This window comes from Perca flavescens, chromosome 11 (assembly GCF_004354835.1).
Source record: "Perca flavescens isolate YP-PL-M2 chromosome 11, PFLA_1.0, whole genome shotgun sequence".
Taxonomy (NCBI): domain Eukaryota; kingdom Metazoa; phylum Chordata; class Actinopteri; order Perciformes; family Percidae; genus Perca; species Perca flavescens.
Genome location: NC_041341.1, coordinates 10,771,621 through 10,788,029, shown reverse-complemented (window position 1 = coordinate 10,788,029; position 16,409 = coordinate 10,771,621). Strand labels below are relative to the sequence as shown.

At 40.0% G+C, this 16,409-nt stretch overlaps 1 protein-coding gene and 1 long non-coding RNA gene across 2 annotated transcripts in view; both read right to left on the bottom strand.

Moving 5' to 3' along the window:
* LOC114563619 (CD209 antigen-like protein E) overlaps window positions 1-16,409 on the bottom strand; it is a 45,295-nt gene that overhangs the window by 7,127 nt on the left and 21,759 nt on the right. The window lies entirely within an intron of this gene.
* LOC114564648 (uncharacterized) lies at window positions 924-2,433 on the bottom strand. Its single transcript, XR_003693793.1, has 3 exons — window positions 2,395-2,433; window positions 1,116-1,246; window positions 924-1,019 (listed from the first exon to the last, which is right to left on the bottom strand). It is a non-coding gene; the product is annotated as an uncharacterized LOC114564648 (long non-coding RNA).

The window sequence follows — 16,409 nt, the reverse complement described above, 5'->3', positions numbered from 1 at the left end:
CACTAATGGACTGTTGTACACTTAGGCTGAAAAGGGAGCAGTGGAAGTTAGGTAATTTATATATTTTAGTACATACGAGAGAGAGAGACAGAGTGAGAGAGAGAGGGATATGTGCATCACATTATAGCATTGTTAGTGGTTGTAATTGATTGAAACTTCCTGCGTAACATTAGGCTGTCTTCTGCTCACTTTTAAGGCAAAGAGTACAACAGCTAATTTGTGCAAATAATTAGCCTAACTCTTTGAATGGTATGGCGGTTTTAATTCAGGGCAGTGGTCAGTTTATGTATATTTTTAGGCTTCTTACGCATTCACTCAGTCCGCGATCGTCTGCCTCGCTTTCTTTCGCTTTTTTATCACAGTGGCCGTGTTTCTTTTTTTTTTACTAATAATGTGTTCACGTTGCCATAATTCCATATGAAGCTGCTCTGTGTAAAGAATACACAATGCGTATTCTCCATTTCTGCATCAGTAAATCTGATGGATACCGTGGTCTATTTAAGAAAGCTGTGAACATGCACTTATCCCACTATCTACACCTGGCTTGACATAGCTTCACCTTCTTATCCTGGCTCGGCAAACGTGCAACTGATTAAGCCATGATGAGCGGATCACACTAAGTCAAGCTGCGCTTTTTCAGTTATCCTGGATTTCTTCATTCTACTTTTGTGCAATATCCCAAGTACACAAATAAAAAAGTCATCTCTTTTGTAGATCACAAAAAAATATTTAATGGGGCCAAATAAATGTTACTTGATGCTTTATAAACCACTAATTAATTATTAACTAAATATAAGCATCAGTTGCAACTTTATAATAGCCATCCAAATGATGTTTGCTGATGGTTTAAAAAACAATAAAGTGCTACCAACAATTACTTTATACACTTTAACTTCTGAATGTGATTTTAGACTCACAGTGGACACCGAGGCCGATGATCCCAGCCAGCAGGAAAACACTCAGCAGCCCCAGACAGAGAACAACAGCTCCATGAAATCTCCTCTCTGAGCTCCTGGGACCTAAACACAGAGAAGAGCATTTAATCATACAACAGTAATTAGATGATAATATACAGATCAGTGTGTCAGCCTCTCTGACTTACTGAACATTCTTACCTGTCTGATTTGTTGAAGGTCTTGGGTTAACAGACTTGTCATATTCAACATTGGCATAGATTTCCTCCATTGTTCAGAAGGAAGTTGACTATTTCCTGAAGGGTCAGCGCTGCAGCACAGACTCTAAGTGACTAAACAGAGTCTTGTTGGTTTCTTAATAGTTCCTCTGAAGTTTTATTTTTGAGGAACTTCGTCTGCTACACGACTTAAAACAGGAACTGCTTGCGAGCAATGTAATACTTCATTAAATAATCAAGTACAGATGTCTAAAGTCATTTTCAATTACATAGAAACACTAAAAATGTTATTTATTAACATCACATTACATTTCTCAGAAACACAAAACACCTTCTGCATTCATGTCATGTCATATATTTCATGAGACTACATTTCCTTAATTTGCTATTCCTCTGACATATCAAAGAACATAGTGAACTCTGCAGCAGACTTTAGTAAGTCTTTTTTCTACTGCAGTTTTATCACTAACACATATCACTGCTGCTGTTACAGCTTTTTTTCAATTACTAAACGACACTGGTCACAGCTGAAGCACCCGCTTCAAATGTTATCATTGGATTGAATGTATCAGTGGTTATCAGCCTCATAGATATGGGTCAGTAGGGGCCTGCTGCCCCTACTGACCCATATCTATGAGGCCATTCAATCCAATGATAACATTCGAAGCGGGTGGCTGAAGCCACATTTACAAAACTCTTACCACAGTCTGCATTACCAACTGTCAACTGAGCTAAACAGTTCACATCAGCTAGAAAAACACATTCCAAACAACCCAACTCTTTACACGCACATCTCAAAACAGGCTCAGTGCACTGAAACATTTTGAACAATCCTCATCGAGATAACACACCCAGAACACGCACAGAGATTAAAAACACTAGCATCAAACGCCAATACACGCGCTCTCCCTCAGCTGTTGTCTTGTTCTGACTCATGAAAAAAAACACGAGTAAAATAAAAGACACTGCATAAACTCCGCTATCTTGTGTTTATTTAAATATAGGTACACAATGTAGGCCTAAGAGATTGCAATAAGCCTGTATATTACTATTAGGACTATAGAAAATGCGTCAAGGATGTATAAATTAAATAGGCTAAACTTCAGCTGGAGTCCGATTTACTACGGCAACACTGTTGACCGCATCAGTGATCTCTTTCCATTCCGCATTCTTTCTACAGCCTTTAATACCAGTTTTCAGGCTGCCAAAAAGTACACACGTTAGTGCAAATGAACCAGAGATATCAGGGTTTCAATCTCCACCTCTGAAAGGTGCCGCTCCTCAGCCGGATTACGTCTCGCCATGTCGTAAATTGTAGGGGCGAGGCCTCAAAACCCAGAATATATTGGGGCGTGATATTTAAATTACGATCGTTTCCAGCCGCTGCATTTATCAATGTACGACCATTCTTACGCTCTGATTGGTGTGATACGAACGTTTCATAAATCATCGTAAGATGATTTCTGCGCTCATATCTGCGCTGGTTTTTACGTTAGGTTGATAAATGAGGGCCACTGTGAGTACTAAAGTTATTCTCAATTTTGATTCAAAATGAGTTGCAGACTTCAACAGGAGTGAAGTGTGAATGAGTAGGGAACTAGGAGAGGCCCTAAGAGAAATGAAAATCAAGTGTTACTTATATTTATTTATATTCTCAAATTTAATTTAGCATGAAATGCAAGTGTTTCTAAATTAGATTAAACATTTCAAACACCTCTTCATCTTGCTGTGTGTTGAGAAAATCCAGCAAGAAATAAAGTGTCCCACCTCAGGGTGATCTTACCTTGGTCAGAGAAAACATCAAGGTGCTTTCTGGTTAGATGTTGCTCTTAGGGCTGCACAATATATCTTTTTTTATCGTCATCGCAATATCAACTGGCGCAATTTACACATCGCGAAAGGCTGTGACATATTGCGATGTCAGAGGTCTTTTGTGTTAGTTGAAAGAAAATATCAGTAGGACATAACACTTTAAAAATAAACTGTCAATCTTTATTTTGTGGTGCTTTTTATATTTAATTCAATGTTCAAATTGTTCAATAAAATTTTTTTGGGGAATTATTTCCTTTTGTTTGTCTTAAGTCCAACAAATAATTTGTTGTATTTCAGCAGAATACAAAGCAGCAGAAATGCAGAACTGAGTACACTTTAATATCTGTTATTGCAAGTAATAGATATTGCGATATTCAACAACTTTATTGCATATCACATATTTTCCTCATATCGTGCAGCCTTAGTTGCTATACACGTATATTTTTTCAGCAACTAGCAAGGTCATTTTGGGAAATGCTAATTTGCTCTTAGTTAGACAAGACAACCTAAGACAATTTAAGACTGGAAGACACATTAAGACAACTGTTAGAGGGACTGGCACAAAATGTGATACAGAAAACTAGAAAAAAAAAATCGAAACAGCTTAGTATATATTAGCTATAGTACATATTCCGTGGCAATGCTATATCGATACACGGATGCCACGTATCCATCTTTTATTATATAAATTGCACATGAGAATTGAACTTTTTGGTACTAGAATGATAAAATCAGTTTCCTTTTCAGTCCACTAGATGGTGCAGATCAGGTTTTGTTTCTGGTGAGGTCAGCATCTCAGCATCTCTTTAGATAGAACAGATGTTGACAAAGTTTTGAAGACATAATTTGAAGTTGGAAAAAAGGTAAATTGCAATAAATCACAGAATATTGCAATATGTTTAAAATCGCTATAATATTGTATGGTGACAGTGGGAATTACTGGAATTGTTGGGTCTTTGTAAATTATAGTGTGGGGTCCAGACCTACTCTATCTGTGTCTTGAGATAACTGTCATTATGATTTAATACAATAAAATTAAATTGAATTGACATAAGTATTGTGATAATATCGTATTGTGGGGCCTACAGCCAAACCAACAGGATCAGTTGTGGGTTTCCTCTGACTTTGACACTGCCTCTGGTGTGAAACTTGTGAAGCTAAACTCAAGTACATTGTGTCAATCAAATTCATCATTTCAAATAGAGAGACATCAACTTACTGACCCAATGAACAATAATGCTATTGGAAATCTACTCATCCTGTAAAGAGGTGTAATAAGATGTATTAAGGCGCTCGAATAACATTGTGAATTATTTTTTATTCTGTTCTTGATTACACACACTCAGAGAAATCAGATACCATTATTACAAAGAACAAGTGACAGCCACTTACCTAATAACTTAGTTATTTCTTTTATCCGAAGCACTCTATCTGCTGCTGATCATGAAAATAAGAAGTTGATACAATTCTAACATAATTTTCAGGAAGGTTCTCTATATCTCTATATTTCTCTTTAGGTTTTATAAAAAGAGAAGTGTCATTAATCCTAAAACTTACTGTCAGCACATGTGCATGCACAATATTTTCTAGGTAAATAATATATATATATATTTTTTTTACACATCTAAACCAAGTTGTGTGCAGCCAATTCCTGAATGGGCCCCCACAAAATAACAAAATGATGTGATAAAAACCCTGCCATTCTGTGTGCTAGTTACTTTAAATGCTAATTGATGATACACAGATACTAGCTGTAAGTCATTGTTCTCATTGTTGCTTCAGGGTAACACAACTAGCGCTAGATGCTAACATGCGGAAACTTAGCTTCAGAGAGCTATTGTGTGGATTCAGCATGTTTAAATTGTCATATTTACTCCTTGTAAGTGTTTGTATTTTCGTCTTTTTGAACTTATATCCTACAATGCAGTAATCGAAGATGCTGAAAATGCTGCAAGTAAAGACTGATAAAACAGAGCTAGTAGTAGTAAGACCAGCCAAACATGGTCACTTGTTGAAGAATCTGTGTATTAATATTGATGGCTGTATTATCTCTGAAAGCTCGAGCATCACAAACTTTGGTGTGATTAATGATCCTTGCCTGACATTCCAGTCTCACATGAAGGTTATTACCAAGTCAGCATTTTAACATCTTAGTAACTTTGAAAAAATTCGACCATTTTGTGATGCTGAAACTGTAATCCATGCATTTGTGTCTTCACGACTTGATTACTGGAATGTCATTTTTTTTTCTCTTCCAAATTGTGCCACTAGAGGCCTTCAAATTGCTCAGAATACTGAAGCCGGAATCTTGAAAAAAAAAACAGATGATATGATCACATAACACCTGTTCTGGCCTCTCTTCACTGGGTCCCAGTGCAAGCTAGAACTGATTTTAAGGTTCTTCTTTTAACATGTAAGGCCCTGCATGGACTCACACTACCTTATTTGAGATTATTGCTAACGTTACCTGCTGTTGAGTGTAGTGTTACCGTAACTAGCGTCCCGTGCGGCAATGTTTCAGTTCCCTCTAACGTCCGTTTTCGGAGCATCAGAGAGAAGCTGAGGCATTTAAGTGGCATCTAAATAAGGCACCGAAATCCGAATTGCTGTTCTCTTCGGGTCTACATGATTCACGTGGATGACATTTTCCCATTCAAAACAGCGATTTTGCAGGTATGTTCCCTAGCAGAAAATATATTGTTTTGCATTCATGTCATACAGACAAAGTTACTGTAGTTAAATTTTTTCCTAACTCTGCCCAATAAACAGGGCTCAGAAATCAAGTTAAAGGGGTGATAGAATGCAAAACTGATTTTACCCTGTCAAAGTTGAATAACGACAGTTCGGTGGGTAAATAGGACATACATAGAAGCTCAAAGTCCCACTGACACCCCTTTACTATGAAAATCTCATATTTTGAAACTGCCGCTGAAAACGGGCGAATCTCAACAAAGCTAGTTGCTTACGCAAGCATCTCAAAATCCGGAACCTTAAGAGAACTGTCATGCCCCAACATTTACATAGGCTACACAACTGACCTGAGATCAGGTAGTCTTCCGAATCTAGCAACGTCACGCAGATCTCTGCTATTCCATTACAAAATTCACTTCTGAAGCTTTTTTATGTGAGAAATCAACTATGTAAAGCTCAAATATGGGCCGTTTTACGAAAATGGATGGCTAATTGCAACTAATTGAAAATGTTGTCCGACTGTGTGTCGGAGTTCAGCGCCGGTGCTGCCTGTGTTGCTGCCTCGCCGCCCGTCCTGCCTTCCTTCACAGACCCCGGCCTGCTCTGAGCTCGATTGAGCTCCGTTACGGCTTGCAGCACACAGCACTCCATACCTGCGCAAAGTCACCGGTTTTTGGCAAATGGACTACTACACGCCGGTGCTCTGACAGAGCTCCAGGGCCTGCAGCTCCTCTCTTCCTGCTAGCTAAATGCCCGGTGTGTGTGTGAGTAAGAGCGCGGTCAGCGAGCTTGTTACACCAGCAATCTGTTACCACAGGTTCCAGTTACTCTTTTAATGTGTGTAATTATAATGCGTTGAGTTATTTAAAAAAACGATTGGGGAAATAAACGCCGCTTGTCCGCGAGTCTCATTGATAGAGCCTGCGGCTGGATGTAGCTCTATCAATGAGAGCTAGCTCCTCTTAGAATTCCTCTGAAATTCACAAATATTCATTAACTTGAAATCGGACACCGTGTTAGCTTTATAAGACATTTAGGGAGATGTTGTATAAGTGGCGTGATGAAATTCAAACTTTAAATATACACACATTGGCCCTCATTTATCAACCTAACGTAGAAACCAGCGCAGATATGAGCGCAGAAATCGTCTTACGACAGGCTTCACGTGGGATTCATGAAACGTTCGTATCACACCAATCAGAGCATAAGAATGGTCGTACATTGATAAATACGGCGGATGGAAACGATCATCATTTAAATATCACGCCCCAATATATTCTGGGTTTTGAGGCCTCGCCCCTACAATTTACGACATGGCGAGACGTAATCCGGCTGAGAAGCGGAACCTTTCAGAGGTGGAGATTGAAACCCTGATATCTCTGGTTCATTTGCACTAACGTGTGTACTATTTGGCAGCCTGAAAACTGGTATTAAAGGCTGTAGAAAGAATGCGGAATGGAAAGAGATCACTGATGCGGTCAACAGTGTTGCCGTAGTAAATCGGACTCCAGCTGAAGTTTAGCCTATTTAATTTATACATCCTAGACGCATTTTATAGTCCTATAAACATCATTATAGTCCTAATAGTAATATACAGGCTTATTGCAATCTCTTAGGCCTAAATGGTGTACCTATATTTAAATAAACACACGGTAGCGGAGTTTATGCAGTGTTATTTTACTCGTGTTTTTTTTCATGAGTCAGAACGAGACAACAGCTGAGGGAGAGTGCGTGTCCTTCGCCCCCCCGTCCTGGACCCTGTCTCCTGACAGCAGAGGGGCTGGGAAAACAAGCCGAAATAACTCGGTCAATGGCAGAAATAAATCGTTCACGACATAGAAATGAAAACCTGAATAATAAATAAAAATGTTGTGCATCATCATGTTTCCTGTAGCCTATGAATATCATTGCCAAACATAACACTATAGGCTACCTCTTTAAAAGTGAGGAATAATATCCTGTCTCCTTCGTATAGCCCTCAGTTGGTGGCTGTTCTGGACACTGCTCTCTGGGCATCGGGTCATCTGGCTCCATCGCTACATTTATGGCACCGTGTCTTCGATGTTGTGCAGAACCCCACAGGCTAAAACAATGTTGCAGACCGGCGCATAGAGGTCTTCTAAAAGAGCCAGATCTGCCATTGCTGATAAGTGATCAACTGATGACTTCTCCTTCTCCTGTTAAACTGATTGGCCCAATCCCAAAGTGAGCCCTGAGAACTAAGGACTAAAGACTCACAGACTTAATTGATCTCAGGTGCTAAGTGAGTGAGTGTGTGAGGCCACATGGGCTCAAATAGGTATAAATGGGATTGGGACAGCACTTCACACAAGATCACATGTTACCTTGGCGACGTTTAATAAAAAAGATGTTGCTGACACTTGCCGGTTTGGGAATTTTCATTTTAAGTTTGTTGCTTTCCTCACGGCCAAGGCACAGGAGACGGCTGCATGATTCCACATTATTTCAAGCTCTTGTTTTACAAGCTGGAAAACAGGTTGGTCTGTTCCGTGGCCGTGTGTCATGCTGTTGTTTACCTTTGTAATTTCCGGATATCCATACGGTCTCTGCGGTCACAACGCTTTGAACTGTGGGTAATTCCCTTTGGTGAAGTCTGCATCGATGCAGACTCACGGAAAGGGTTCGGTAAGTACTCAAACCCTCACGCCCTTTGAAATTCGACATTGGGACAACCCTAAGCCCTTACGAATTTCGCGAGAACGCGCACCAAAGTCCGTGAGTCTGTGAGTCCGGACATTGGGATTGGGCCAGAATATGCTGCACCGCAAGTCCACACTGACTCGAAAACTTGCGTACACGAGTTTAGACCAGACGTGAGATTTGATCGCAGCCTACGCTCACGTCCAAATTGATAAATGCCGAGCTTTGCGTAGGAATCGGCGTACGCCCGTCGTACGCCTGTTTTAGGTCGTACGCACGTTTCATAAATGAGGGCCAGTATGTGGTAAATGAAGCTAACTATCCCTGATTTGTAGCTAGCTACACATAGCTAGGATTGAAGGGACAGTCATAGCTAACGAAACCCCCACTGTTCACAAAAATTCATTAACTTGAAATCGGACAATGTTGTTAGCTTTATAAGACCTTTAGGGAGATGTTGTATAAGTGGCGTTGTTGAATTACGTGTTTCAGAATCTCTGAAGAAGGAGAGGGTTTATCCAAATGAAAGGTTAACACAAAGATTTATTAATAAAAATGATAAGTTAAAATACAGAGAATTACGCTGCAGCAGTCCTTGAAAATAGTTGCTTAACCCTAAAGTTCCCGCATCTATTTCGCCCCGAATCATGGTTGCCCCCTGCTTTATTCCTCCAATCCCAGGGGCGGTTACTTTTCTCCTTCGTGAATAAGAGCCTTCTTCATAGGCTCTTTGTTGGCATGGTGACAGGTTGGACGCATCTTATTGGTTTTCTTCGCTGTCCAATTAGGAAGGACATGCTCTAAATTCTGCCCCCTAGGGGTCATTTGTACCCACAGATCAATAGGATCTAACATGCAGATGTGGAGTCCTTACAAGTTTACAGGAATTAACATTCTATTGTCCTAACCCAGACTAAAGTACCAGGGGGTTGGAGACTGATAGAGTTTATTTCCTGCTGTGTGGCAGAAGGTTTCTCTTTATATGATAATAGTTGGTTTAACCTAATCAATTTAACCAAAGACAGGAAGAGAGGGGGAGAGAAAGGCTCTGTCTTTACCTATTGTGAAAAAAACGTGGTGATTGTGATAATCAGATCAGTCTGGACCTATTCTTTACAGTCAAATACATTCATTCCTATTTTCATTACCTGGTTACAGCATACAATTTATTACTTAAAACATAAAACATACATATTAAAATCAGCATTGTTACAACTTTATTTTACTCAACAGCGTGATGAAATTCAAACTGTAAATATACAGAAATTACGCCAAAAATGAAGCTAACTATCCATGATTTGTAGCTAGTTACACGTAGGTAGGATTGAAGGGACAGTCATAGCTAACGAAACCCCCACTGTTCACAAAAATTCATTAACTTGAAATCAGACACCGTTGTTAGCTTTATAAGACATTTAGGGAGATGTTGTATAAGTGGCGTGACGAAATTCAAACTGTAAATATACTTTATTTATGCCTAAAAAAAAGCTAACTATCTGTGATTTGTAGCTACACATAGCTAGGATTGAAGGGACAGTCATAGATAACGAAACCCCTAATCTTCACAAAAATTCATTAACTTGAAATCGGACACCGTTGTTAGCTTTATAAGACCTTTAGAGATATGTTGTATAAGTGGCGTGACAAAATTCAAACTGTAAATATAGCTAGTTATGCTGACAGCCAGCCAAGATTAACTGGAACTGTTGTAAGAGATTGCTGGTGTAACAAGCTCGCTGACCGCGCTATCACACTCACACACGGGCCATTTAGCTAGCAGGAAGAGGGGAGCTGCAGGCCCTGGAGCTCTGTCAGCGCAGCAGCGTTTGGTCCATTAACCCCAAAACAGTGACTTTACGCGGGTATGGAGTGCTGTGGGCTGCCAGACGTGATGGAGCTCCAGCTAACTCTTAGCAGGCCGGGGTCTGTGGAGGAAGGCAGGCCGTGCAGCGAGGAAGCAACACAGGCAGCACCGGCAGCTGAACTCCGACACACAGTCTTACCAAATTTGCAATAAGCCATCAATTTTCGTAAAACGTCCCATATTTGAGCTTTATATAGTTGATTTCTTGCTTAAAAAAGTATCAGAAGTGAATTTAATAACGTAATAGCCCGACAAACAATGTATAACTTTGCAATGAGACCTGCTGTCGAGTCTCCCATGTGTTTCTATGTAGTTTGCTCAAACCAATCAGCGCGCAGCTCATTCTAAATATTCATGAGCATACCATATTTGGAAGAAAAGCTCTTGTTCCAAATAGAGCCATATTCACAGGGTAGTTAAGGGCTTAATAAAATAGCATTCGGGCAATTTTCAGCCCAACCAATGTTACATACCCCATTAGGAGACCTTAAGGAACAGTGTAAAATACTCTCTATAATCATTCTATCACCCCTTTAAAGTTGACACCTAACCCACCTATGTAATATGTAGAAGTCAGCAGCATTATGATTGGAATTAGGGCTGCTCAATTGTGGAAAAAATCATAATCATCACAAATATTTTAGTCAATATTGAAATCACATTTATTTCACACGATTAATTATTGACTTTTCGAAAGATGTTGCATTTATTGCACTTAAAAAACAGTGAAACGAATCAACAGTAAAAACACCTTCAACTGTGAATTGACTTAATACGTTTCCTGTTGAACCTTTTGAATTCCCCATAAAATAAATAATATAAAAAATTATTTAAAAATGTAAGTTAAATGTAGGCTGAGTGAGTTTGATGATGTTTTTATCCTAAGCTCTACTTAGATAGCTTTATACACATATACCTTCTGGGTCAAATTCTCTATTCACAAACTATGAAAATGTGTTTATATGTGTTGAATTCTTTATAAGTTAAATTAAAAAAGTTGCTTTTTAATTTCAAACAAAAACACAAACAGATGAAAATGAGCTAAAAACCAAATGAGAATATATGAAGGAGACAATGACAGCATAAAGGCAGGGCAACCCAACATAAAAAAAAAAAAAAACTAAAATTGACATCTTAATAAAATATGAGCAGAATAATGCTCCTAAAATTCATACTCTGATATATGAATGTGTTCACAGTGGACACCGAGGCTGATGAGCCCAGCCAGCAGGAAAACACTCAGCAGCCCCAGACAGAGAACAACAGCTCCATGATCTCCTCACTGAGCTCCTGGGACCTAAACACAGAGAAGACCAGCGAATACAACCAATCATGCAACAGTAATAATGACAGATGATAATATATACATATGTTCACATTCTTACCCGTCTGATTTGTTGAAGATCTTGGGACACACGTTTGCCATAATGACCATTGGCATAGATTCCCTCCATTGCTCACAAGGATATCAACTATTTCCTAGGTCAGCTCTGCAGCACAGACTGCACTGATGAATGGTTGATTGGTTATAATTCCCCCCCCCCTGCTAAATGAGGAAGTCACATGTTTCAGAGGTGATAATAATAACTAACTAATAAAGTTCTACATCTGTGTAATGATCGTCACAGTACATACTATGAGTACTAAAGTTATTTTCAACTGGGTTTCAGAATGAGTTGCAGACTTCAACAGAAGTGAATCAATGAGCAGAGAACTACCAGGACCCTTAGGAGAGGACCTAAGAGAAATGAAAGTTACTTGTCATTTTATATTTGATAGTCTCAAATTAAATTTAGTATTCAAGTATTTCTAAGAGAGATTAAAAATTCCAAACACCTGTGCATCTTGCTCTGTGTTGAAAAATTCTAGGGGGAGCTTACGTTGGTCAGAGAAAACTGAAAGGAGATTTTCGGTTGGTGGTTACTATACATATATATTGTTTAAGCAACTAACAAGGTCATTTTGGGAAATACTAATTTGCTCTTAGACGAGACAACTTAAGACAATTTACAGTTTTTTTCGATTGCTAATACGACAGTGGTCACAACTGCCACATTTGCAAAACTCTAACTACAGTCTGCGTTACCAAGAGTCACCTGAGCTAAACAGTTCACATCTCCTGCAAAACTCCTTCCAAGCAACACTTCACACGTCTCAAAACAGGCTCAGTGCAGCGAAACATTATATACACTCCTCACTGAGAAAACACACACTGTCACTCAGAACACACAGAGTAAAAACACTAGCATCAAACACCAATACAGAAAATACAAACTTTTGTACAATTTAAGTGACTTTACACTAATCAATATTTTTTTCTATATGAAAAGAGTGAAATGATCATATTTCATTTTTTATTTGTTCTTGGGCCCTTCTGTTCAATCTGTATATGTCATACTCTGCAAAACCATAAGATCTCTTATCATAGCTATGCGGATGATACCCAGATTTATCTTGCACTCTCACCAAATGACTATGCTCCTATAGGGCCCTATTTTAACGATCTGAAACGCATGTATCAAACGCCAAACGCAAGTAGCTTTGTGGGCGAATCTCGGGCGCTGTTGCTATTATACCGGCGAGATAAATGACTCTTGCGCCCGACGCAAATCTAAAATGGGTTGGTCTGAAGTAGCTACATTACTCATAGGTGTGGTTTGGGCGTAACGTGCAATAAACCCATCAGAGCGTTATCTCACATTCCTCTTTAAAAGCAGGCGCGCTTGTTCCATGGCGGATTGCTATTATATCGCTCTTACAGGGTTTTTTTGATTCCTAAACGACAGTGGGCACAACTGGAGTCACATGTGCAAAACTCTAACAACAGTCTGCAGAGCAGCAATTCATGTGAACCAAACTCTAGTTCATTTTTCATTGCTTGAACACAGTTTTAAAAACTCTACACACTTATCCCATGACTTTAACTGCAATGTGCACAACACTGTGGATTTTACAGCTTTGTTCAAATGCTAACACACTGCTGTCAAAACTGTTAACCACACATTCAAAATATATTTCGGTCTGGTGCCTATCAAACACTGCTGATTGCAATTTTAGCTGAAAGCCTAAGCAGGTAGTTTTTTTTAAACTAGTTATTGAACATATACAGTATTTATACAGAGAAAGCTCAGAAAGACTTTTTTTGTATACAAACACCAAATAAGAATGAAACAATTATACACTGTACCGTTTGAGAGAACAGGTAAAAGAGCAAAGATACCAATATGTCATATATGGTAAGATGTTTGAGGTTATGTACACAGCTATAAAAAAGTGAAAAACACTAAATCTTTACAATAGTAAAACTGCGACTTACTGTTTTTCAGAAAGTAATGGAGGTGAAAGCAATGGAAACACCACATTCATTTGTATTTAGAGATGATGCAGACATCCAATGTGATGAAGAAAACTTGCCACATGATGCTGGAGAGAGGCAGAATTAGTCACACTAATCTTTGTTACTGTTATGTACCTTTAGTTTTTTTCCCCAGTAATTCCATAAATTACTAGAGACAAAATACTATATTGAAGCAAACTACGGATTTTCATTCCGTCTTGTTTACCTTACGTAAAAATTGGTATATTATAAAATCTATAGCTTTTCCTTAAAGAAACTATTGAGTAGTGTCAAGTCACTCAAATTGTTCAAACTGTAAAGATGAGAAAGTTTGTAATTTGTGTATTGGTGTTTGATGCTAGTATTTTTACTCTCAGTGTGTTCTGAGTGACAGTGTGTGTTATCTCAGTGAGAATTGTTCAGTGTTTGGCTGCACTGAGCCTGTTTTGAGAGGTGTGTGAAGAGTTGTGTTGCTTTGAATGAGTTTTGCAGGTGATGTGAACTGTTTATCTCAGGTGACTGTTGGTAGTGCAGACTGTGGTTTGAGTTTTGCACGTGACTCCAGTTGGGCCCACTGTCGTTTAGCGATTTTCGAAAAAAGCGTTTATCGAAAATAACTGCAATACATCCATTGGCGCATTCTAGGAGCGGTTCACAGTCAAGGAGACCAACTTTTGCTATTGATTTTTCTTTCTGACAAAATGAAAATAAAGAAATGTCACAAAAACATACTTTCCGATGTTTTGGGCTGAATCACAAGTTTATGAATGCATGGTGAAATTTTTACAAAGTAGTCTAACATTAGACCGAGATTATCTCATTATAGACGATGCAGCTCTTCTGTCTCTCCTCTCCCATGCTGCTGCTAGGGCATTTGGGTCAAGTGGCATCAGCACATGCAGTTCAACATCACATCTCCTTAAGTCCTCTAATATTTCCTCATTTATGTCATCAACACATTCATGATTCATGGAAATGTGTAAAACAAGGTCATATTTTTCTATGTATGGTTTGCAAAAAAGTGTGTGCGCAGTGTGCACACACTACATTACGGCCAAGCATGCACCCTTAAAATAGCATCTGAATAATGCACCACTGACTTTAGACCAGGTTTTTCAGTGGCGGAATTGTTTTCTGAAACAGCAAAATAGCACCAGGGAACGTTTGCGCCGGAACATGCCTGCTCTTTTTGCTGAACCGCCCCCGGAAGCGCAATTGTCAATGTACAAAGGCAATTGCGCTGGGTGCAAGATAGGGTCCGTAGACTCTCTATGTCTTTGTCTGGAGAAAGTAAAAAAGTGGATGCAACAAAATTTCCTCCAACTAAATGAAGATAGTTGGAAATAAAAAAGGAATACTGGCACTTAGTACTTAAGTTGACTCAAGTCAAGAACCTTGGCGTAATAATTGATGAAGGCCTACATTTTGGTCATCACATTAAAGCGGTAACCAAGTTATCTTTCTGGCATCTCAAAAACATAGTGAGAATCAGAAACTTTGTGTCCAAACATGATCTAGAAAAGATCATTCACACTTTTATTTCTTGTAGGGTAGACTATGATAATGTACTTCTTACTAATGCTCCTAAGAAGACCATAAAACAGTTGCAACTCATCCAAAATGCTGCTGCGAGAATAATCACAAACACCAAAAGAAGAGAGCCCATTACCCCAATTCTCAAATCCCTGCACTGGCTTCCGGTTAAATTCAGAATTGATTTCAAGGCCCTAGTTATTGCCTTTAAGTTTTTCAATGGTCTAGGCCCTAAATATATTGCCGACTGTGACGAGGGAGCGGGAATTCGGACCCAAATGCAGAGAGGAGGCAGGCAGGAGGCGGTCAAACTGAGGTATTTATTACAACAAAGGGCGGCAGTACAACGACTGGAAACATACAAAATAAAACACTGAAGGCAGGAGCGAACAGAACACACTAGGGAACAAACAACAGACATGGGCGAGCACACAAAACGATCTGACAAGAGACAAGGGGAACACAGAGGCTAAATACATGAGGTGACAGGCAAATCATAAACAGGTGAGACAACAGGTGAAGCACATCAGGGCAGGGCAAGACAATCAACAAAGGTGGGAACAGAAAGCAAAGCTAGACATGACAAGACAGAAGACCAGACTATCAAAATAAAACAGGAAGCAGAACATAAACCGGGAAACATGAAATCAACTAAACACAGAAACTTGACAACACTAAACACAAGGGAGAACAACAAGAACAGGAAACATACAGAAAACTACGAAACAACAGAAACGGCACAAAACACAAGGCAAAATACAGAAACCACAACAGAACAAAACACAAGGCAAAATACAGAAACCACAACAGAACCCCCCCCTCAAGGGTCGGATCCCAGACGACCCTAAAACAAAGAACGGCCCAGGGAGGGCAGCGAGGGAAGACAGGAGGGGGAAACAGTCACTGGGGCACCAGGAACAGAGGAGCCCGGGGCACAGGGAACAGAGGGGCCCGGAGGCACAGGGAACAGAGGGAACAGAGGGGCCCGGGGCACAGGGAACAGAGGGGCCCGGGGCACAGGGAACAGAGGGGCCCGAGGGCACAGGGAACAGAGGGAGAGCCCTGGGGTTACGGGGAACACAGAGAGCCCCGGGGGCACGGGAACACAGAGCACTGGGGGCACAGAGAAGACAGAGCACTGGGGGCACAGAGCACTGGGGGCACAGAGAACACAGAGCACTGGGGGCACAGAAAACACAGAACACTGGAGGCACAGGGAACACAGAGCACTGGGGGCACAGACAACACAGAGCACTGGGGGCACAGAGAACACAGAGCACTGGGGGCACAGAGCACTGGGGGCACAGAGAACACAGAGCACTGGGGGCACAGAGAACACAGAGCACTGGGGGCACAGAGCACTGGGGGCACAGAAAACA